General features: G+C 39.2%; 1 protein-coding gene and 1 long non-coding RNA gene across 8 annotated transcripts in view; both read left to right on the plus strand.

Annotated features, from left to right (window-relative positions):
* The window catches only part of rbms3 (RNA binding motif, single stranded interacting protein), a 1,202,299-nt gene that overhangs the window by 1,014,103 nt on the left and 162,496 nt on the right, over positions 1 to 25,700 (plus strand). The window lies entirely within an intron of this gene.
* LOC132378648 (uncharacterized) lies at positions 17,673 to 20,214 on the plus strand. The gene is made up of 3 exons (XR_009507139.1): positions 17,673 to 18,044; positions 18,470 to 18,552; positions 20,195 to 20,214. It is a non-coding gene; the product is annotated as an uncharacterized LOC132378648 (long non-coding RNA).

Consider the following 25,700-nt stretch of genomic DNA (forward strand, 5'->3'; position numbering starts at 1 on the left):
TTGACAGATGGTTGCTTTGCTGTTTGAAATTTTTGTAGGCACAGATTTGTAAAGGATACCTCTTGGACCTAATAAACTGACCATTGAGTGTATGTTCATGGTCTTCTGCTGCTGTAGCCCATTCACTTCAAGGTTCAACGTGTTGTGCAATCAGAGATGCTCTTCTGTACACCACTGTACACATGATTATTTGAGTTATTACCCACAGAACTGTTGCTTACTGGGTCTTTTTCTTGTTTTTCACACTATTCTCTGGAAACACCAGAGACTGTTGTGTGAAAATTCCAGCAGAACAGCAGTTTCTGAGATACTCATATTACCCTATCTGCCACCAACAGTCATTCCATGGTCAAATTCAGTTAGGTCACATTTCTTCCCTAATCTGATGTTTGGTCTGCACACCAACTGACTCCCTTGACCATGTCTGCATGCTTTTATACATTGAGTTGCTGCCACATGATTGGCTGATTAAATATTTGCATTAATGAGCAGGTGTACCTAATAAAGTGGCCAATGAGGAAGAAGAAGAAAGCCCTTAACTCTGAGTGGAGTCATCGGGACGCTGTTGTGATGGCGTTTTTTTAGCAGGCTTTCTTGTTTTTACGAGGCCGGGTTGCTAGCTTGACGCTCACCCCAGCACAGACGGAAAGCGTGCAAGGAAGCCGGCTGGATTCGAACTTAGGAGCCTTCACTCCGAAGTCCGGCGCTGATGCCACTACGCCACCAGCCAGCCAAAGTGGCCAATGAGTTTATATGAAAGTCTTTGTAAGGTGCTGTTGGCCTTTGTCCAACACAATACCAAAATTGATTTTGTTTTTCAGAATTAGTTGTAGTGGAATAGATAGAGAAAAGGCCATTTGGCCTATTGCTTTTATCCCCAAGTTCACCAAGCCCAATGCAAAGGCAGCAGGACTTCTCTGGGGACAATTCTACCTCTACTGATGGTATGAAGTGAAACATACCTTCTCTTGAAATGTAATTAGTCACCAATTATAGAGTCATAGAACACGACAGCACAGAAACAAGCCCTTCAGCCCATCTCGTCCATGCTGAACTATTACTCTGCCTAGTCCCATCAACCTGCAACTGGACCATAACCCTCCATACTCTCACACCCATTTGCTTATCCAAACTTCTCTCATATGTTGAAATTGAACCCACATCTATCACTTTCTCTGGCAGCTCATTCCACACTCGTACCACCCTCTGAGAAAAAAAGTTCCTCCCCATGTTTCCCTTGAATATTTCACCTTTCTACTTCTCCTAAGATCTCTCGTTCTAGGTTCACCCAACCTCAGCGGGAAAAGACTGCTTGCATTAACCCTACCTATGCCCCTCATAACTTTATATACCTCTTTCAAATCTCCCGTCATTCTCCTGCACAAAGTCCATACTTATTCAAACTTTTAAGATACAGGAGTATCAGTAACTCTGATAATGTAGTGATGGTGGGGTGAGTGGAGATGTTGATCAGCCTGGCGGCTTAGGGGGAGTAACTGATTTTGAGTCAAGTAGTCCTGCTGAGAATGCTGTGTAGACTCTTCCCTGATGGGAGTGGGACAAATAGTCCACGAGCACAACAATGGCACATAGTACCGACAGCTTCAAATTCTTTACTCACCAAAACTCTGGACAAACAGCTCTGAACTATATCTTCAGAAAGGTCATAGTTCAATGTTTGGTTGAGAAGAATGACAAATTGTGTAAAATAACGTGCTTATTAGTTTATTAGAGTGTGGATTGTACATTATCTTCAAACATTAAGAAGAGAGTTTTACATAAGTACCTTTGGAATCCTGCTTTTGAGAAATTGAGCAAAAGACGATACTTGATATGGTCCAGCTTATCTACTTGACTTTTACGGTGCCTGTTTGAACACTGGACCTATTCAATAGGTTTATGTGTGTACACTTCAGAATCAGAACCAGGTTTATTATCACTGCCATGTCGTCAAATTCTTTTTTGTGGCAGCAGGACTGTGGAATATAAAATAATGACTATGAATTATAGTAAGTGAGTAAAATAGTGAAGAAGTGTTCATGGATCTGTTGGCAGAGGGGAAGAGGCTGTCTAAAATGTTGAGTTGTGTCTTCAGGCTTTTGTACTTCTTCTCTGAAGGTGATAAGGAGAACAGAACATGTCCTGGATTGTGAGGGTCCTTCATGGTGCAGCCTTCTTGAGGTAGCGTCTTTTGAAGATATCCTTGATGGTGGGGAGGCTAGAGCCCATGACGGAGCTTGCTGAGTTTACAGTCCTCTGCAGCTTTTTCAGATCCCATCCACCACCACCTCCATACCAGATGCGACCAGTTAGAATGCCCTGTATGGTACATCTGTAGAAATTTTCTATAATCTTTAGTGACATATCAAATCCCCTCAAGTTCCAAATGAAATATGGTGGCTTGTGTGCATCTTCATAACTGCATCAATATGTTGGGCCCATGACTGATCTTTGGAGATGTTGACACCCAAGAAGTTGAATCTGTTCATCCTTTCCACTGCTGATCCCTCAATGAGAACTGGTGTGTACTCTCCTGATTTCACCTTCCTGAAGTTCACAATCAATTCCTTGGTCTTACTGATGCTGAGTAAAATATTGTTGTTGTGACACCAGCTACCAAACAATCTGTCTCATTCCCATAAGCCACCTTGTCACCATTTGAGATTCTATCAACAACACTTGTGTTATTAGCAAATTTATAGATGGCATGTGAGCAGTACCTAGCCACACAGTCATGAGTATAGATAGAGTAGAGCAGTGGGCTAGGCAGGCATCCTTCAGGTGTTGATAGTCAGCAAGGAGGAGGTGTTATTTCTGATCCACAATGATTGTGGTCTCCCAATGAGGAAGTCAAGGATCCAGTTGCAGAGGAAGCTGACTGGCTCTGATTAGGGGTTGAAAACTAATTGCAGCAACTTCTTTGAGCCAACACAGGGAAGAAAGCTAATCAAAAGCCGGCTCCTGCCAAAAATATATGGTGTTTAACTAATTGCAAAAAAGACATTGTGTCTTCCTTCACCCTTGAGATTTCCTTTACAGTTGGAACCAAAAATTTGTGATCTTTGCAACTTCAGTAAGGTAAACTATTCACAGGATTCCAGGTCATTTGAAGATTCACCAAGACAAAATATTGCCTAGGTTTCAATATTTTGTTTTCTTTATTTAGAAGGTTGTTTTACTGCAGGTGATCGTGGTGTGATTAACAAAAGTAAGTACTATTTTATTAAGTTATCAGATTTTGCAGCTAAGCTCGACTACTGTCTACTTCATCCTGCAAGTACTCAAGTAAAATGTGTACTGTAAGAAGTGAAACTGATGGTGTCATTATCTGTGTCTGAGGTAAGTATTTCCAAGGAGAAGACATTTCTAGGCTCAATGTTTCGGACCATCATGTCAGAACTTCAGAACTTCATCATGTCTCAGCCCGAAATATCGACTGCATATTCCTTCTATGGATGCTGCCTGACATGCTGAGTTCCTCCTGCATGTTGTGTATGTTGATCTAGATATCCAGCATCTGCAGAACCTCTTGTGTTTAGACATTGCTAGATTGTTCGATTTTCCATTACCTGCTTAGAACATCAAGAAAAGAAATTCAGACTATGAAAAAGGGAATCAGCTTAACATCTTAGCAAAAATCTGAATTTGCAGATGTACCAGAATATAACCTGTGTGAAACCTGTTTTAATATTCATAGGTAGTCATTCTTGTACTAAAATAGAAGATGATTAATCATTTTTAAAGCGTAAGATACTTTAAATGTCTTAAAGCATCTCTTTAGAGGTAGCTATCAGCATTGTGTTTTCTGCATATCGTTGGTTGTTCAAAGTAGATAATATATAGTTGTCACAAAAAAGAAAGAAATATAGAAATGCGAACTGGAAGTGGGCATCGAAACAATTAAACAAGTATGGAAGTTCAATTAATTTGAAAGCACAATAACCTCTGATGGTAGAGCTGACTTTGAAATTAGAAGGATTGAGATTGTTAAATGCACATTCAAGCATTTGAGCAAGATACAAAAGAATAACACCATTTCTATAGATATAATACTCAGAGTGTTACAGTGCTATGTTCATTCCACACTAACATATGTTGGACAATATGAAAACAAAATGAGGGAAGACTCGAAGTTGCAAAATTGTGGTTTTTGAGAATGAAGAAAATATCTTTGAAGGACAGAGTAACAAGTGAAGAAGTATTGCAAAAAGCCGGAATAAGAGAGCTAATATCATCAATCAGGAAACAGCAGCTGGAATTTTTGGGACATGTACTGAGGAAAGAGAAATTCGAACATCTTGTATCAGCAGGAAAAATTGATGGAAGAAAAAGTTCTGGTCAACAACACATGACATTCATGAGTTTCATCAAGGGATGGACATGCAAAAGTTTTGAAGAGCTTATTAGAACTTCACAAATTAAAGACAGTTGGAAGTCTTGGTCAGCACATCATAGAACACAACACATGATGATGAGGATGGCTGTGTATTTATTTTTCACTTGGGATGATCATGTAGAATAATAACCGAGACAGTTCAGGGAGATGCGTGTCACGATATGGAAAAGCTGCACTATTTGTGAGATTTTGATACATTGGATCGACATAACTATGTGTGCAAAGGACAGTTTACATGATTTGTTGACTTTTGTTTGTTTTGTTAAGGTTCTCATCATCACAGTGATTGAGTCTGCTCTTGGGTCCCATTTTGCTACCATGTGAATTATGAAGCAATTCAAAAAACAGATCAGCATTCCAAAGCTTCAGTGGAAGGAGATTTTGCTTAACTTTGCAATCTGTTGAGACTTTTCCTCAGATAACAATATGGTCGAATATTATTTCTGAGAATGGCAACATTTTGTAACTTCATTTTTGTGGAACGTAATGGTTCTCATTCATTTCTGTCACTTGATATCCTACTGATTGAATAATTATTGATCTTTTCATTCCAAACTGATAACAATATAATCTTGGGAGGAACTAATAGTAAAATATATTTTAATTATATCTGTCCTTAAAGCAAAAGCCCTGCTATAGATTCCATCTGGTATGTAATGGTATTGCAAATGCCCTCAAAAAATCAAGTTTTTCCTGCTTCAGTAAATCTAGTCCTTTATCCACAGTATTTGTACAAGTCACTTTCTTTTCAATCTATTTCCATCTGACAATTTAGAATCAGAATTAGGTTTAATGTCACTGGCATATGTCATGAAATTTGTTGCTTTGCGGCAACTGTACAGAGCAATACATAATAAAAAAGGATAAATTATAGTAAGAAGCATGTATAAAAATTGAATTAAATAAATATTGCAAAAAGGGAGCAAAAATAGAGAAAAAATAGTGATGATGATAATAATAGAAAATGTAATAATATATCTGGGTTCATTGTCCATTCAGAAATCTGATGGTGGACAGAAAATGTTCTTGAAATAATGAGTGTGTGTTTTTACGCTCCTGTACCACCTCCTTGATGGTAGCAATGAGAAGAGGGGGTGTCTTGGGTGATGAGGGTCCTTTATGATCAATGCTGCTTTTTAAAGTTTTCACCTTTTGAGGATGTTCTCAATGCTGGAGAGGCAAGTGCCCGTGATGGAGCTGGCAAATTTCTGATTCAAAATCTCTCAGATTATGATGTAACTTTCTTTGCTATTAAGTTCTTTGATTAATGTGCCTGAAACTTGTTTGCAGATTGTCATTTTCCATTGTTCTCAAGCCTTTCGTTGACCTATCAATTGAGTTCGCCTTCTGTACAAAATCAAAAATGGCAATGGTTTCATGGCTGCTGCCATGACATTTTATTCCCCTTTGACCTCAAGCTGGCAGGTGATGGGTGAGGCCAGGTAAGGGGCAAGATGGGTGGGGGTAGAATTGAATCAACAAAGGCTAGAGTGACTCCTTTCTGATTGAACTTATGTGCTGGTCCTAGGACTATCTGACGATCTACCAAATGCACCTTCCTGACATTGATTGGATCTTTAAAAAGTAGTGGATACAGCCCAGTTCATAATATGTAAATTAAGTGCTCCCCAACGTTGAGCACATTTACAAAAAGCCCTGCTACAAGAAAGCAGCATCCATCATCAATACACCCGCTGTTCTTTTTTCACTGCTGTCATTCAGAAGAAGGTACAGCAACTTCAGGAACAGTTATTACCCTTCAGCCATCAGACTCCTGAACCAGAAGAGATAACTTATTTCAACTTCAACATTGAACAATTGCCACAACCCATGGATTTACTTTTCAAGGACTCTTCATCTCATGCTTTTGATAGTTATTGACTATTTATTTATTATAACTATTATTTTTATTTTTGTATTTGCACAGTTTGTTGTCTTTTCTACATTGGTCATTTTTCCATCTTATTGTGTGCAGTTTCTCACTGATTCTCTTGAACCAGTGGGGATAACTTCACTCAACTTCACTAGTCCCGACACTGAAATGTTCTCGTATCCTATGGACTCATTTTCAAGGACTCTTTGTTTCATGTTCTTGATATGTATTTCTTATTTATGTATTATTATTTTGATTTTTTTTCTTTTTACATTTGAACAGTTTGCAGCCTTTTGCACATTGGTTGTTTGTCCATCTTGTGTGTGGCTTTTCAGTGATGTTATTATGTTTCTTTGTATTACTTACTGTGAATGCCTGCAAGAAAATGAATCTCAGGGTAGTATATGATGATATATATGTACTTTGATAATAAATTACTTTGAACTTAGAGCTTTAAACTTATCTTTACTTGTCTCAATTCCTTAAACTTCCATGCTATATAGAAAACTATTTGAAGTGTTGCAATGAAGGAAAATGATCGAAATTTTAAAAAAAAGAAAAAAAATGAAAATACAGATTAATGTGGCAATGGCAATACATTTTAATATTGACATTTCAACAATACTCTTCAATGTTATGTAAATTTGACCTATTAATTCCAAGGCTCAGTTTTCACTTGTCAATTGTGCTGCTGTCAAACTAATTTAAGCTTTTCCCTCAGGAACCATTGCTGTTTATCTTTCTCTTTTTTACCTTTTGTCAGCTAAGCGGGAATTTAATGGCTTTTGTGACTGCTAAAGGTCATCCTTCACTGACAGTCGATAGTGGTCCCAGATAAAGTGGCTGCTGTGGCTCCTCTCCCATTGGTTGTTTTCATTACTATTTGTGTAGGACGCCATGGTGATGTAGTGGTGACCGTGCCGCCATTACAACTCAGAGCCTCAGATATCAGAGTTCATTTCTGTTGTCCTCTGTAATAAGGCTTGCATATTCTTCCTCTGAGTGCATGGGTTTCCTCCAGGTGTTACAATTTCCTCCCACAGTCCAAAGATGTACTGGTTAATTGGCCATAGAAGAATTGTCCTGTGATTAGGCTAGGGTTAATCATTGGGTTGATGGGCGGTGTGGCTCATTGGGCCAGAAGGGCCTCTTCCATGCTGTATCTCTAAATAAAAATAAAATTAAATAAAATTTGGAAACCTCTTGCTGAGTGGGTTTTTGGAAATATGCATGCAAACTGAAAATTGCGGCTTGGTAGAAGTGAGGACGTGAATTGGGAGGCAATGATCCGATAAAATTATGTTAACATTCTCTGAATGGAAAATAGACCAAAAATATCTGAGTTTAATATTCAAACCCCATGTAATTTATCAAATTAGCATGAGAAATCTTTGAATAAACAGCTTAATTGATTTTGTTTGAATAAATGGAACATAGAATACTGTCACCCCACTTAGTTCATGCTGAGTTCTTATTCTGCCTAATCCCATCAGCCGGCATGTGGACCAAAGCCCTCCATATCCTTCCTATCCATGTACATATTGAAATTTCTCTTAAGTGTTGAAATGGAACCTGCATCCACCATCTCTACTGCCAGCTTGTTCCACACTCTCGGCACTCTTTGAGTGAAGAAGCTCGCCTTCATGCTCCCCTTAAACATTTCACCTTTCACTCTTAACTCATAACCTCTAGTTCTGGTGTCACCCAACTTCAGTGGAAAAGGCCTGGTTGCATTTACCCTGTCTATAGCCCTCATAATTTTATATACCTATATCAAGCCTATCATTCTTCTACATTCCAGGAAATAAAGTTTTAATCTACTTAATCTTTCCCTATGATTTTTCTGAATTTGCCATTTCCATTTAAACAACAAATTGTTCTCAAGTCCGATCATGTTAACTGACACTGGTCTTGATTTATACTGCATTCCAAATATAGAATCCATCACACTGGCAGAGTATACTCCCAGCGCCTGCTTTATTAGTTACCTTCTGTACCTAACATTGTGGTCACTGAGTGTATGTTCATGGTCACCTGTTGCTGTAACCCATCACATTTCAAGGTTCGACATGTTGAGCACTCAGGGATGTCCTTCTGCACACCACCATTATAATGTGTGGTTATTTGAGTTTCTGTCACCTTCCTGTCAGCTTAAACCCATCTGGCCACTCTCCTCTGACCTCTCTCATTAACAAGGCATTTTGCCCAAAGAACTGATGTTCACTGGATTTTTGTTTATTTTTTAACCATTCTCTGTAAACTCTAGAGATTGTTGTGTGTGAAAATTACAGCAGAGCAGCAGTTTCTCAGATACTCAAACCACCCCATCTGGCACCAACAATCATTCCACAGTCAAAGACACATAGATCACATTTCTTTCCCAGTGTCTGGTCTGAAAAACAACTCAACCTCTTGACCATGTCTGCATGCTTTTATGCATTGAGCTGCTGCCACATGATTGGCTGATTAGATATTTGCATTAATGAGCAGGTGCACAGGTGTACCTAATAAAGTGGCAACTAGATGTATATACCTTCAGTTTTCCCCTGCAGTCCAACACTCTTTGGAACTGGTCTATTTGTCAATTTTCTTATTTTTGTCAAAACACATCTCTTCACATTCCTCAAAACTAAATTTTGGTGATTGCATTTCAACATAATTTTAATTATGAAAAGCTGTTGTTGAATCATATTAACTAAATCCCGAGGCAAAGTGGAATCCATCTGGGAATTATACTATGAAGCGAAATTTTAACATGCAAAAATCTGTGTACTGGAGTTTTATGACCACTTAGAAGTGGCTAATGCCATCAATACTGAAATAAAGCTATTTAGGAGTACAGTTCATTCAAATCAGAAGAGGGTAAGTTTGTAAATATGGCAGTAGCAAAGGATGTTGGGAATGGCGAGGATGGAGTACCGCGGGAGGGGGGTGGGTCAGGTGGCAGAGAAGGAGCGCCAGGTGCAGGGGGTGGCACTCTGTGGACACACCCAGCCCTGAGACACCAGACAAGTTCATCTGATTACAGACAATTGGTTTATTGATCAGTACAAAATGTCTCTCTGGTGCTTCCCACTACCTCCCCTCTCCGTCTCCTCTCCCTCGCCTCTCCCTTCTTTCTTTCTAAATCTTTTTATTAATATTAGTAATATGGACAGAATACAGATGATATATTGATAAAGAAATTACCAACATACACATTCCATTACATATGAAAAAAAAACATACATAATAGTTACAATATAAATGAGTTTACCAAGACATAAGCCATAAGATATATGTATGGACATAGTAAATCTAAATATTTCATTATGTATAATATATAAAAAACAGAAAAAAGAAAGAAAAAAAACAAAAAAAATTTATATAATGCAGAACTAGCTAATCTAATCTAATAACTATAACTAATACGTAATATAAAAAAAAACAAAAAAGAAGGAAAAAGAAAAAAAAACGAAAACGGGCTGTTTATAATATCTCACAAAAATAAGTATTCATCAATGCCGTCACTTCCGGTCCTCTCAAAATACATAAGCTGAAAACTGGGAAATCAAATGAACTTGGCACAGGGTCATATTACATCATATGAAAATGTTGAATAAATGGTCTCCATAACTTTTCAAATTTAATAGAAGTCTCAAAAGTACCACTTCTAATTTTTTCTAAATTTAAACATAACATAGTTTGAGAGAACCAATTAAATACAGTGGGAGGATCAATTTCTTTCCAATTCAACAATATAGATCTTCTAGCCATCAGAGTTAGAAATGCAATCATTCGACGGGCTGAAGAAGATAAATGCAGTGAATCTAACATTGGTAAACCAAAAATTGCGGTAATAGGATAAGGTTGTAAATCAATATTCAAAACCGCAGAAATAATATCAAAAATATCTTTCCAATATTTCTCCAAAAATGAACACAACCAAAACATATGAGTTAAAGACGCAATTTCAGAATGACATCTATCACAAATAGGACTTATATGAGAGTAAAAATGAGCTAATTTATCCTTGGACATATGGGCCCTATGTACGACCTTAAATTGTATTAGTGAATGTTTGGCACATAACGATGATGTATTAACTAATTGAAGAATTCTATCCCAATTCTCACTAGAAATACTAAAACTAAGCTCTCTTTCCCAATCCTGTTTAGTCTTATAAAGAGGCTCTGAACGTATCTTCATAATTATATTATAAAGTTTTGAAATAAGCCCTTTTTGAAAAGGGTCTAATTCAAATAAACTCTCCAAAGTATCTGAAGGCACAAAATTTGGAAACGTAGAGAGTACAGAACTTAAAAAATGTCTAATCTGTAAATATCTAAAAAAATGAAATCTCGGCAAGTTATATTTGTTGGATAATTGTTCAAAAGACATGAAACAATTATCTAAAAATAAATCAGAAAATCTTAGTAATCCCTTAGTTTTCCAAGCTGAATAAGCTTGATCTATAATGGAAGGGTGAAAAAAACAATTAGATACAATAGGACTATTTAAAACGAATTGAGTCAACCCAAAAAATCTCCGAAATTGAAACCATATACGCAATGTATGTTTAACTATCGGGTTGTCAATTCGTTTCGGCAATTTAGAAAGAGCAAAAGGGAGAGAAGTCCCTAAAATAGAACCCAAAGCATAAGTTGATACCGATTTAGTTTCTAAACTCACCCAACAAGGGCCAAAAGATCCACCCCCATCTTTCAACCAACATAACAAATATCTAATATTAACTGCCCAATAGTAAAATCTGAAATTAGGTAATGCTAACCCGCCTTCCTTTTTTGTCTTCTGTAAATATGTTTTACCTAACCTGGGATTTTTATTCTGCCATATATATGAAGAAATTTTAGAGTCAACATTAGTAAAAAAAGATTTCGGGATAAAAATTGGTATCGCTTGAAAAATGTATAAAAACTTAGGTAAAATAACCATCTTAATAGCATTAATCCTACCTATTAGGGATAGAGACGAAGGTGAACCTCTCCCTTCTCCTTTTCCCAACCATGATTCAGCCTTTCTCTGTCCCCTTCCCACTCTCAGTTCACAATAGAAACTCATACAAGAATCAGGATTATCATCACTCACATATATCATGAAATTTGTTTATTCTGCAGCAGCAGTACAGTGCAATGCATAAAATTACTACAGTACTATGAAAAAGTCTTTAGTACCCTAGCTATATATATGTTACTAAGATTTTTGCACCGTACTGTACTCTTCAGATAGAAGATGTGATTGGGAATATATATGATTGTATATGATCATATATATATGATATATATGATTGGGAATGGGCTATTCTATGCAGAATGAGGGAACTGGAAAGCATATCTATAAATTCAATGATTATTTTCTGTGTGGTATTATAATTTTGAGAAACTCAAAATTACAGTGGAGTAATGGGAATTACAGAGGCGTAAGAGAGGAGGAGGCCAAAGTTTACTGGAAAGAGACACAGGCAGGGATAACAGCAGAACATCAATGGCTGGAGTTTCTGGAGGCAATTTGGAAGGTGCAGGATAGATTTATTTCAAAGACGAAGGAATATTCTGAAGGGAGAATGAGGCAACTGTGACTGAAAATGGAAGTCACAGGCAGCATAAAAGAAGAACAGAGTTGTATAATATAGCAAAAGTTAGTAGAATGTTAGAGGATTGAGAAGCTTTTAAAAACCAACAGAAGGCAAAACAAACACATAAGGAGAGAAAAGATGAAATGTGAAGGCAAACCTGCCAGAAATATCAAAGAGGATGACAAAATATTTTAAAAGATATATAAAGAGTTAAAAAGAGGTGAGAGTGGATATCAGACCGCTGAAAACTGATACTGGAGAATTAGTCATTGTGATCAAAGAAATGGCGGACAAACTTAATAAGTATACTATCTTGCATCAGTCTTCACTAGTAGAATGCCAGAAATTCAAGAGTGTCAGGGCCGAATTGATTGTCATTAATATTACTAAGGAGAAGATGCTTGGGAAACTGAAAAGTCTGAAGGTTACTAAGTCACCTTGAACAGGTGGACTACACCCCAGTATTCTGAAAGAGGTAGCTGACGAGATTGAGGAGACACGAGTTTCTTGAAGGGTTCCAAAGGACTGTAACGTTACAAATGTCACTCCATTCCTTAAGAAGAAAGGGACGCAGAAGAAAGGAAATTAGAGGCCTAGTTATAGGTCTGATGACTTAAGTGGCTGGGAAGATGTTGGAGAACATTTATTAAGGTTGAAGTTCCTGGTTACTTGGAGGTACATGATAGGCCGAAGTCAGCATGGTTTCCTTAAGAGGAATTCAGAAGACAGAATGGATGTCTTTGTGGCCAAGTTAGCAGATGAAGATAGGTAGAGGGGCAGATAATGTAGAAGGAAGCAAGGAGTCTACAGAAGAATTTGGACAAATTAGGAGAATAAGCAAAGAAGTGTCAGATGTACTATTGGGTAGGGAAGTGTTTGGTCATGTACTTTGGCAGAAGGAATAAAGGTGCAGACTATTTTCTAAGCGGAGAATTGTCAGTGGTGCACGCGGACTTGGGAATCCTTGTGCAGTTTTCCCTAAATGTTAACTTGCAAGCTGAGTTGGTGGTAAGGGTGGCAAATGCTTTGTTAGCAATTATTTCAAGAGGACTGGAGTATTAGAGCAAAGGTGTAATGCTAAAGCTTTATAAGGCATTGTTCATAAGACTTGGAGTATTCTGAGCAGTTTTAGGCTCCTTATCTAAGAAAAGATGTGCTGGCATTGGAGATGAGAAGGAATGTCTTTTGACAGAGGGTGGTGAGTCTGTAGAATTCATTGCCATGTCGCTGAGGCTCATTTATTTTGTTTCATTTTCCATTTTATTGTCAAAACTTGCATGTACAATACAACTCTGATATTCACTTTATCCAAATAGTCATGAAATACAGAAACCATGGAAATTGTTGAAAAGAAAATCCATCACTTCTCCCCAACACAAAAAAGAAAAAGAAACAGGACTCACAAAACCCTTGCCCTCTCCCTTACAGATAAAAGCTGCGATGATAACATTGATTCTCAAAATAAAACACAGCAACAATAACATCAAATCCCCAGCCTGTCCTCACAGAAAAAGGACAGTGACAATCTTTGAGTATATTTAAAGTGGAGTATGATAGGTTCTTGATTAGTCAGGGCATCAAGTTATGGAGAGAAAACAGGAGAATGGGGCTGAGAGGGATAATAAATCAGCCATGATGGAATGGTGAAGCAGACTCGATGGGCTGAATGGCCTAATTCTGCTCCTTTGTCTTATGATGTTATGGTAATTCTTGTGTGTCCGTTATGCAATTCTTTTTTTTACTGGAACAATTTCCTTTGGATAATTAATAATGTAGGCAAGTGCCAAAATCATTTTCATGACATGCTTTTAATTCCCTGGAATTTTGATTGGTAGATAATTGTTCAGTTTTTATTTTTGATTACTTGTTTCTGCCTTGTGATTTTTGCATGATTAGTTTCCTTCTTCCTACATATCATGAATTTTTGTCGATCATGAATCTAAAGTTTGAACAGGTTTTGTTTTGAGCTCACAGACTACAGCACAGATGAAGGCCATTTGGCATACAATATCTGTTGCAGTCACGATGCCAACCGAAACTAATTCCATCTGCTTGCACATGACCCATGTCCCTCTAATCCCAGTCATTTTTTTGTATTCATTGAAGAGATGTGGTTTACACAGCCTGAGCCAGCGTTTGCTTTCATCCCTTGTTGCCCTTGAGGAGATGGTGGTGAGCTGTCTTCTTGAACAGCTGCAGTCCCTGAGGTCTGGGTACACACACGCTGCTGTTAAGGGAGGAGTTCCAGGATTTTGACCCAGCGATGGTGACAGAACGGCGATACGTTTCCAGGTCAGAATGGTGTGAGGCTCAGAGACGATATTCCTTATGCTTTTGCTGACCTTGCCCTTCCAGCTGGTAGAGGTGGTGGATTTGGAAGCTGCGGTCGGAGGAGCCTTGTTGGTGAAGTGCCGGAGTGTTTCCTGTAGACGGTGCTCACTGCTGCTACTGTGTGTCAGTGGTGGAGTGAGTGAAACATAGAGCCCTGAGGCCCTCACTCCTTGTGTAGATTTTACTCTAGTGTGTAAAAGAGTTTTGCAAGAGAAAAAGACAAAATGAGTGCTGAATACGGGACTAATAAGAGCATAAGACATAGGTGCTGAGTTGGGCCATTTAGCCCATTGAGCTTCTCTGTCATTCCATCATGGCTGATTTATTATCCCTCTCAAACACTTTCTCTTGCCCTCTACCCGTAACTTTTGATGCCCTGATTAATCAAGAACCTATCAATCTTTGATTTAAATAGCTTCATTGACTTGGCCTCCACAGCTATCTGGAGTAATGAGTTTCACAGATACACTGGCTGAAGAAATTCCTCCTCATTTCTGTTCTAAATAGACAACCCTCTATTCTGCAGCTGTGTCCTCTGGTCCTAGACTCAACTGCTATAAGAACCATTTTCTCCACATCCAACCCATTTAGGCCTGTCTATATTTGTTAGGTTTTAATGAGATCCCTCCTCATTCTTCTAAACTCCAATTAGTAGAGGCCCAGAACCATCAAACACGCTCATATATTAACCCTTCTGTTCTTGGTATAATTTTCATGAATCTCCTCTGGACCTTCTCCAAAACCAGCATATCCTTTCTTAGATAAGGTGCCCAAAATTGCTCACAATACTTACTGCACATCCTTGCTCTTTTACTCTAGCTCCCCTGAATGAATGCTAAAGTTGACTTTACCTTCCTTGCCTCCAACTCAACCTGAAGTTAACCTTTAGGGTATCTTGAACAAGGTGTCACAAGTTCCTTTACACCTCTTCTTTTTTTTTAAATTTTCTCCCCATTTAGATAATAGTCTATGCCTTTATTCCTTCTGACAAAGTGCATGATCTTACACTTCCCTACACCGTATTCCATCTGCCATTTCTTTGCCCATTCTCACAATCCGTCAAAGTCTTTCCGCAAGCTCCCTGCTTCCTTTACATTACCTTCCCCTCTATGTATCTCCGTATCGTCTGTAAACTTGGCCACAAAGCCATCATTTCTGATATCCAAATTTGAAATATAATGTGAACGGAAGCAGTCGCTGTGGAATGCCACTAGTCACCAGCTGCCAACCATAATAGGCCCCCTTTATTCCCACTTTGCCTCCCACCAGTCAGCCAATCTTCTGTCCAGCTAGTATCTTTCCTGTAGTACCATGGGCTCTTACCTTGTTAAGCAGCCTCATATGTGGTAACTTTGTCAAAGGCCTTCTGAAAATCCAAATATACAACATTCACTGACTCTTCTTTTGTCTATCCTGCCTGGTGTTTCCTCAAAGGATTCCAGTTGATTTGCCAGGCAAGATTTCCCCTTAATGAAAGCAATGAAAGCATGCTGACTACAGTCTTCTTTATCACGTGCCTCCAAGTACCCTGAAACCTTTTCCTTAATAATGGACTCCAACATCTTTCCAACTACTGAAGTCAGGGTAACTGGCCAATAATTTATTTCTTCTTCCTCAGATCATGACTAATGCCTCCACAATCTCTTCAGCCCTAGTCCAGGTGACTTATCTACCTTCAAAGCCTGTGGCTTTCCAAGCACCTGCTTACTAATAGCAATGACCCTCCCTTCTGCCTCCTGATGCCCTCACATTTCTGGCATTCTGCTAGTGACTTCCACAATGAAAACTGATGCAAAATACTTACTCAGTTCTTCAATCATTTCTTTGTCCCCTATTACTATCTTTCCAGTGTCATTTTCCAACGGTACAATATCCACTCTCGTCCCTCTTTTGTACTTTATATATCTGAAAAACACTTTCTATGTCCTCTTTTATATTATTCTTTCTTTACTTTATTGTCACCAAACAATTGATACTAGAGTGTACCATCATCACAGCGATATTTGATTCTGCGCTTTGTGCTCCCTGAAGTACAAATCAAAGTAAATATAATAAAAATTTGAATTATAAATCATAATTAGAAAATAGAAAAGGGAAAGTAAGGTAGTGAGAAAAAGGAAAGTAAGCTAGCTTACCTTCATATTTCATCTTTCCTCTCCATGTGGCTTTCTCAGTTGCATTTGGTTGTTTTTTAAAAGTTTCCCAATCCTCCAACTTCCCATTATTTTTTTGCTCTAGTATATACCCTCTCTTTTGTTTTTATGCAGTCCTTGACTTCCCTTGTCAGCTATTGTTGCCTCGTTCTGCCTTTCGAATACTTCTTTATCTATGAGATGTATTATCCTGCATCCTCAGAATTGTCCCCAGAAATTCCAACCTCTGCTGCTCTACCATCATCCTTGCCAGTGTCCCCTTCCAATCAACTATGTCTAGCTCCTCTCTCATACCTCTCTAATTCTCTTTACTCCACTGTCATAGTAATACATCTGTCTTTATTTTCTCTCTCTCAAACTGCAATGTGAATTCTATCATATTGGAGATAGTCTAAATGGCTTTGTGTGTAGGAAATTTGATTGTGTTTTTGGGAGAGGTGACTAAGGGAGTTGTTAAGACAGCATGATGGCTGTTACCTATCTGGAATTAGCAGGGCCTTTCACAAGGTCACACAGGTTAGGCTAATCCAGAGGGTTTGAATGCATGGGATCCCCAGGACAAACAAAATTGTCTTAGTGGTAGTTGTAGGCTGGTGGTGCAAGATAATTTCTCATGTTGGAGGTCTGTGATCTGCGGTGTGCCCAGGTATCAGGACTGTGTCTTTTATTCATAGTTAAAAGTAAATTTATTATCAAAGTACATATATATCACCATTTAAAGCCCTAATTTTGTTGTTTGTCCTCAATTTTTTTTTAAATTTCAAAATATAGCCCTTCTGGCCCAATAAGCCCATTACATCCCTGTAACCATTTAACCAATAAAGCCATACATCTTTGGAATGGGGGAGGAGGCCAGAGAACCCACAGGGAGAATGTACAAACTGCTTATAGACAACAGAAGAATTAAATCCAGATCATTGGCGCTGTGATAGTATTGTGCTAACTGCTACGGTACCATACCACATTAATGTATAAATAATTAATATGATTAATTATTTATATAGTTAACTATATACTAATGATGTATTAATTAATAATATATAATATAGTATTGATTATAAATAATTAATATCTTATACATAGCATAATATACATTGAATAAATTAATAATTAATGCATATTAATTATTTGAAATAGTGTGTTAGTGACATGATTAAGTTTGTAGAAAACACAAAAGTTAGTGAAGAAGGTGACTAGGGTTACAAGAAAATCAAGGTCAACTGCAAAATATATATATATTACTGTAATTTAAAGATTTTATTACAATGTTGGCAAGGTACTGCTGTTGCATAACAACAAATTTCAGGACATTTGCCAGTGATATTAAACCTGATTCTGATTCTGACCAGCGAATGGAAGATGGACTTTAACCCAGGCAAGTTTGTGAAATGATGCATTCTGAGAAGTTAAAACAGGCTTGGACGTGCTGGGTGATTAGCAGGGCCCTGGGGAGTGTTACTGAACAGAAAGACCTTGGAGTGCGAGCACAAAGTTGCCTCAGAGCAGTGACACAAGTAGACAGAGGGATGAAGAACATGTATGGTATGCTTGCTATTGTTGGCCAAGGCTTTGAGTGGGAGAGTGGGTTGTCACATTACAGCTGCAGCTGGAGTATTGTGTGCAGATCTAGTTGCTGTGCCGTTCCAAAACTGTGAATAAGTCGGGGAAGGAGCAGAAACAGAAAAGATTCACAGGAATGTTGCCTTGATTGGAGGGGTATGTTAAATGGAGAGTTTGAATCAGCTTGGACTATTTTCCTTTGAGCAATAGAGGCTGTGAAGTGACTTTATTGAGGGATATGAAACGAGTACCATAGATGGGGAATATAATCACAGTTATTTTCCAAATGTCGGAAATATGAAACCAGGGGGAGCAGGCTTAAGGTGAGAGGGTAAACTCTAATGACCACCTAAAGCGAAGGCAGTGAGTATATGGAACAAGGTGTGAAAGGAGCTTCAGTGGGACCCCACCACCAAACACATCTTTACCTCCCCACCCCTCTCCCTTCTGCAGGGGTCACTTTCTCCATGATTCCCTTGTCCATTTGTTCCTCACCACTAATCTCCCTCCTGGCCTTTATCTCTACAAACAAAAGCAATGCTACATCATCACCTTCGCCTTCTCTCTCAACCTCTGCTCAGGGCCCCACACAGTCCTTCCAGGTGAGGCAGCACTTCACTTGCGAGTCTGACCGAGCTGTCTAGGTACAGAGGAAATGCAAGGGGTAAGTTTTTTACGCAGAGAGTGGTGAGTGCATGGAATGGGCTGCCGGTGACAATGGTGGAGGCTGATACGATAGGGTCTCTTAAGAAACTCCTGGACAGGCACATGAAGCTCAGAAGAATAGAGGGCTATGGGTAACCCGAGGTAATTTCTAAGGTAAGGACATGTTCAGCACAGTTTTGTGGACTGAAGGGCCTGTATTGCGACATAGGTTTTCTGTGTTTTTATGTATCGGGTTTTCACGATACGCCCATCCTCTGCGTTGATGAGCCTCATCGCAGACTGGGGGGCCGCTTTGCGGATCGCCTTCTCTCCGTCCGCAACAAGCAGGATTAGCCAGTTGCTAGCCATTTAAATTCCAATCACCATGCCCATCCTGTGTCAGTCCATGGCATCCGACTGTCCTCATGAAGCCAGAGAAGCAACACCTCATATTCTGCCCAGGTAGTTTACAATCTGATGCTATAAACATCAATTTATCTGAATTCTAGTAATTTTCCCCCTTCCCTCTTCTTCCATTCCCCACCTTTTCTCTTCTTCTCAGCTACCTATCTCCTCCCCCCTTCTCCTATGATCCACTTTCCTGTCCTACCAGATTCCTTCATCTCCAGCCCTTTACCTTTCATCAATTCCCAGCTTCCCACTTCAACCCCCACCCCATCCACCAACCTTCCCCCTCGTCTGGTTTCACCTATCACCTTCCAGTTTGTACTCCTCCTCCTCCATTCACCTTCTTACTTTTGGCTCCTCACCCCTTCTTGAAGAAGGGTTTCGCCCCCTATCTGGCGACTGTTTATTCATTTCCATAGGTGCTGCCTGACCTGCCGAGTTCCTCCAGTATTTTGTATGTGTTACTCCAAAAGGAGATGGCTGGGGCAGATGCAGTTACAATGTTTAAAAATATTTTGGACAGGTCTAAAGATAGGAAAGGTTTAGAGCAGGGCTTCCCAAACTATGGTCCATGGACCCCTTGCTTAATGGTATTGGTCCACGGCATAAAAAAGGTTGGGTTACCCCTAGTTTAGAGAGAGGTTGTTCAAATGCAGGCAAATAGGATTAGCATAGAGAGGTATTTTAGCTACCATGGGCAAGTTGTGGCTGAAAGACCTGTTTCCATGCCATATGTTACCAGGGCTCTTTGAATCTATACGACTGCTTGAATTGAAAAACTACCTTTAGAGATCAGGAAATGAAGAAATCTATGTACTGCAGTTCCATAACCATGGGTATATGCAATTAAATGGATTTTTTAAGAGGGCAATTTGTTCAAATCAATCAATCATAGCAATGCTGCTCAGCTGGAAGCTTGTAAAGGGGAAGAGTCTGTCTGCAAAAATTATTTAAGTTTAATGTGTTGTAACTTCGCTGCTTGGGTTGAAAAATGCATTGGGTCACTGTCTTTGCTAATATAATTGGCCAAAGCTCCAGCTAGCGTTTGTTGTTTTACATCTGAAAGTTTTCCTCTCAAAGAGAGCATGAACACCACAGAGACGTTCAGTGTCGGGAAGGTGTATAATTTGTCTGATGACAACTGGATAAAAATATCACCCAGAATCAGATGGTTTTACAATGGCTGTTTTGTTATTGGGATGAAAGATTGGTGCTGCTTTCGTAGGTCACTGCTGCTTTCATTCTGATTACAGTGATAAGTACATGAGTAGGGGACTTTTGAAGAGGCTATTAAAAGATCAACATGAAAAGATCTGAGGTCAGTTCTGGAATTCACCAAAGGAGAAGACAGACGGATTATTTTTTTCTGCTACATGAAGATCTTTGCAGCGTTCACACAGGACAAGTAATTGCCTACAGAGCAGTCGAAGCCCATTACTCTGAGAGGGCTACCGCTTTGTTAGCTAGCAGAGTGCCCCTTCAGAAACGTATCCTGTTATTAAAAATGCATATTATGAAACAGAAGGATGACAGGTACTTTAGCTCATAGACTGAGAATGGATTTCTGATATGGTGAAACCATCTTCCCAATGCAACTGAGGTGAATTCAACCTGCTGGCAACTTTGTGAGGTACACCCCTATACCTGCTCGTTACTGCAAGTATATAATCAGCCAATCACGCTGGCCTGCAGTTGCTTATTGGTAGATCCACTCATCTCTTTAAAGATTCAGAATCAAAATCAGGTTATTATCATTATCCACTCTCCGCTCTTCGCTGCACTGATGCTGAGGCTGTGGGCCTGCTCCAACTGCTCTGGGCTTTGTGACATTTACTCCAATGTGTGCTGACCTGAGGCTATGGGCCTACTCTGGCTGCTCTGCTCTTTGTGTCTGAGGACTCACTGTCATTCTAAATGCTATTTGCTTACTTTTATCACTAGCACGATTTGTTCTCTCTCGCTCCCTCTCTCCTCCCTCCCTCTCTCCCTCCCCCTTACTTTTATTGTTTGCACTATTTGTTTATTCCTCTCCCTCCCTCTCTCCCTCTCTCCCTCCTGGTTTTTAATGGGTTCTTTTGGGTTATGTGTTCTGTGGCTGCCTGTAAGGAGACAAATCTCAAGGTTGGATAATGTGTAGATACTTTGATAACAAATGTACTTTGAACATCTTTGAACTAATTTTCTTATTGAATTATAAAGTACATTTTCAGTATGGCACTATACTGCTGCTGCAAAACAATAAAACAATAAATTTCATAAATTTAATTTCATACAGAAAGCAGTGAATATTGTCACAGATAGTTGGTGAGAAATAAGCAATAAGACGATTCAGACTGGTTTTGATTACTGGAGTTTCAAGCACACAGGCTTGGAGGTGCCAGGAACAAGTGGGAAGAGAAAATGAAACAGTTTTCACTACTTCAACAAGTTAGAAAATAATGAAGAATTTGAAGGTAAATCACCTTGAATGTTACAATGAAAATAAAAATTTGGAGGATGCAATCATTGTATGAAGGCAATCTATTATCTCCACCACACGTCTGCGCTGATTTTGTTCATTACAGTCAATCATAGAAAGCCAGCAACATACAGTGGATGAATTCCTTCCTCAATAACTATTAGGAACTAATGCAGAGTTTTATAATGCTGTAGTAGGATTGGTAGTGTTCTAATTTGTCTTTTATTTCATTTTAATATATAACTTGTTACTCAGGGAAATAGTTTTCCTTTTTTATACCCTTTTAACTACTTAATTCAATTAAACTATACAAGAAGTGATTGATAAGTTCATGCCCTAAGATGGAAGGAAGCAATTTTAGAAAACCTAGCACATTTATTTTTCAACATAGTCCCCTCCTACATGTACACACTTAGTCCAGCGGTCGCGGAGCATATGGATCCCTTTTTTGTAGAAGTGGTCCATGCCAGGGGTGATTGATAAGTTTGTGGCCTAAGGTCGAAGGAGGTGAGTTATACAGCTGTCGTTACATGCACATGCCGTTCAACTCTTTGAGTGAAAATGCAGAAAGATTGAAGTTAATAACTCATCTCATTCTACATTAGGCCACCGCTTATCAATCACCCCATGCTGTGGACCACTTCTGGAGGTCCCAGACACCGACTTCTACAAAGAAGGGATCCATATGCTCCATGACCGCTGGACTAAGTGTGTAAATGTAAGAAAAATAAACGTGCTAGGTTTTCTAAAATTGACTCTTCCCACCTTCGGCCATGAACTTATCAATCACCCCTCATATATATAAAATACTATATGCATATATCCTTAAAAACAGTCACTTTGGGAGTTGGGGCTCATGGGTGTGGTTGGCAGTTCATCTTGGAGAAGAAAAACTCTGATCTTAAGCATCCACTGTCTTGTGGCTTTACCCACTTATGGGGAAAGCTTAGGAAGTAAACCCTAGGGAAAAATCCGGAGCTGGATTCCCTAAGGCAGTGCTACGTTGAGTTCAATGCTGACTGGCAACTCCTGTGATGCTTCCGGTACCAAACTGTTCCTTTAAGTTCATCAGATACTTAGAGATGGGGAGCTTGCTACATGGGCAACAGCTTGCTCTCCATATCGTATCGCCCAGGCTTGTGTACCTAGACAGCTAAGATGCAATATCCTTGGTCAACTCTACCAACAGAGGCCTCAGGTATGTTCATATTTAATGACATGAGAATAGTGAGGTTGTCTTCTTGGGTTCATGGACCATTTACAAATCTGATGGCAGAAGGGAAGAAGCTGTTCATAAAATGTGAAGAGTGTGTCACCAGGATTTTTTAGCTCTGGTCTGTATTGAACAAAATGATGCACTATAAAAGTTGCACCTCTGGTTTCCTTCAGAGATTTTAGGTAATGGGAAAATTAAAACCACTTAATACTTGACTGTAGCAAAGAGTAATGTCCTTTTTTTCCTCCTCGTGATACCTTTTATGTGATTCTGAAAATGTTTCTCCATTTATGAAACAAACATACTAACCTTCTGTGGGAGGTATTTCAGGGTATGAAGGAGATTAATATTTGGTATTATCTGTGCATTTTAACTATGCTGAGGTGAGGTCAGAGGAACTCGATAATAATGTCCAAAGGTTTTGAAAATAAAACACAGCGGACATCTCAAATTATCTCAAAAACAAACAGGTAGTTCAGAGTGTCATTGGTGACTAAAAAACTCTTTGCCCATGTTTGCAGTTCATGACAAAGCAAATATGTGTGTGTGTGTGTGTGTGTATTCATACATATACTGTGTGTATGTGTGTATATATTCATACACATATGCACTGATAGATAAAATATATCATCTTTGAGAGCTTTACCTGATTAAGTTACTATGAAGTGACATATTATGTCCTCCTGCATTAAATATTCTGTGCAAACACATTATTTTTCTTACCATTCTATTAGTGAATAATAACAGGGCTTGATAGTCTGTCATCAAGTCAAAATAATAAGTTTGCAGTACTTGTGTGATCAAGGTAAAGCATTTGAGAGCAAACGTTTTAAATACCATTCGTATTTTTCAGTATAGGTTTGTAGTTTCCTCCTGCAGGTTTTTAACCTCATGATATGGTGTGCTCGGTTGTCCAGGATGACAATTGCAATTGCCCCTTGTTCATAATAAGCATAATATTCTCCATAAATCTGAATAAAATGAGTAATGCAGCTTCAAAAAGATGTCACTTGCATCCAAACCATGTTTTAATGGGCAAGTCACCAAATAAATGAACCACAGTGAGCACTAACTGTATAATGATCAGAACACTTTTGGTTTACTGAGTCTTTCCCAGAACAGAAATGGCTGACACAAGGGAGCATGATTTTAACATGATTGGAGGAAAGCATTGGGGGGGGGGGGGATGTCAAAAATAATTTTTTTATACAGAGAGTGGTGAATGGGTGAATGTGGGTAACACCCTACTAGGGGTGGTGGTAGAGGCAGATACATTAGGGACATTTAAGGGACTCTCAGATAGGCCCATGGATGATAGGAAAATGGAGGGCTATGTTGGAGGGAAAGTTTGGATTGATCATAGAGTAGGCACAAGATCGTAGACTGAAGGGCCTGTACTGTACTGTGCTATGAAGTTCTATGCGCTTTCATACCTCAGTGATTAAAAGAAACCGTGGTGTTCTTCATTTTCAAAGCATGATTCTAATCTGTCAGAAATATCATATGGATATAAAAGTCCAGATATGCCCATAAGCTTTCAGCTGTGTGCAAAGATAGAGTGTAATTTTCTAAAAATAGAATCACTGGATCCACCAACTGGCAAATAAGGGTGTACATTTGCGTTATTAAAAAGGGAATTGTGGATTTGGTGATGAATGATTGTAACCGACATCTGTTATACCGTATCGGATCGATTGTGAGAATTTGGCAATTGTACAAGCGCTCATCAGTTCCGCGGTGAACCCATCAGGCTCTCAGTGGTTGGAAGGCCCCTCCCCCCTCTTTTTGCTTGGGCTTTTGGGTTTGCACGTTTTCATCTTAGCGGCTCTGGCCAGTCACTGCCACCCATAACTTTCCCAGCGTGTACTCAGTAAAAACGTTTAATCCTACGGTTCGGTTGTGGTCGCTCTCCTTGCATACACAACACCTGCTTTTCATTCAGGGTAAATGTTGGCGATTTATAACCAGTAGGCTTTGAATTTCTATCACAGATGGATTTTTTTTTCTGTGCACCATACAGGTGAAATTCTTAGTACAATTAACTGTTAACTGAAATGAGAAACGTTCACTTTTTGCCTGACAAAGTCCCTGCTTTTCCTCCTGGTTCTCTGCGCAGATGACTTACACAAATGCAGAGGTTCACAGCAAGGTAATAACTTCCAACTGCAGACAATTCAGCTGTACTTCCCGTGCACCTGGAACACGGCAGCTACTCCTGTAGAAGCAGTGAGAGGCCTACTTTGGGGAGTTTCAGCTTAAGCAGGTTACAGCCTGTGGAGTCCATCACCAGAAGCTGACAAAAACATGCTGGAGGAACTCAACAGAATAGGCATTTCAGTTCCTCCAGCATTTAGTGTGTGCTGCTCCAGATTTCCAGCATCTGCAGAATCTCTAGTTGGGCTGGTGAAACTGGCATGGAGTGGGTAAATTTTTTAGAAGGAGTTAACCCTCAAGGTGTTTCAGGCTTGGGCTTTGCAAACCCAACTTTTTCACCTTTATTCTTCGCAGTGTGGTGAAACAAAGGGATATTAGGCTCCACAACCATCGTTCTCTTAAATTTGTCACACAACATGACAGGATGGTTAATAAGGTGTATAGTGTGCTGGCCTTCATTAGTTGAGGGATAGAGTTCAAGAGCCATGAAACAATGGTTAGGACACTCTTTGAAGTATTGTGTTCATTATAGGAAGGATGTGGAAGTTCTGGAGAGGATGCAGAGGAAATTTACAAGTATTTGCGTAGAAGGGTCTTGGCCTGAACGTCGACTGTACATTTTTCCACAGATGCTGCCTGGCTTGCGGACTTCCTCCAGCACTTTGTGTGTGTGTTGCTTGAATTTCCAGCATCTGCAGATTTTCTCTTGTTTACAAGGATTCTGCTTGGATGGAAAAGCTTGCCTTATGAGGGTGGCTTGAGGGAGGTTAGGGCTTTTCTCTTCGGAGTGAAGGAGATTGAGAGGTGATTTGATAGAGGTGTGCAAGAGAATAAGAAGCACAGGTCACGTGGACAGCCAGAGATTTCTTTCCGAGGGCAAAATGGCTAATACAAGTGGGCATAATTTTAAGTTGATTGGAGGAAAGCACAG

This window comes from Hypanus sabinus, chromosome 20 (assembly GCF_030144855.1).
Source record: "Hypanus sabinus isolate sHypSab1 chromosome 20, sHypSab1.hap1, whole genome shotgun sequence".
In the NCBI taxonomy this organism is placed as follows: Eukaryota; Metazoa; Chordata; class Chondrichthyes; order Myliobatiformes; family Dasyatidae; genus Hypanus; species Hypanus sabinus.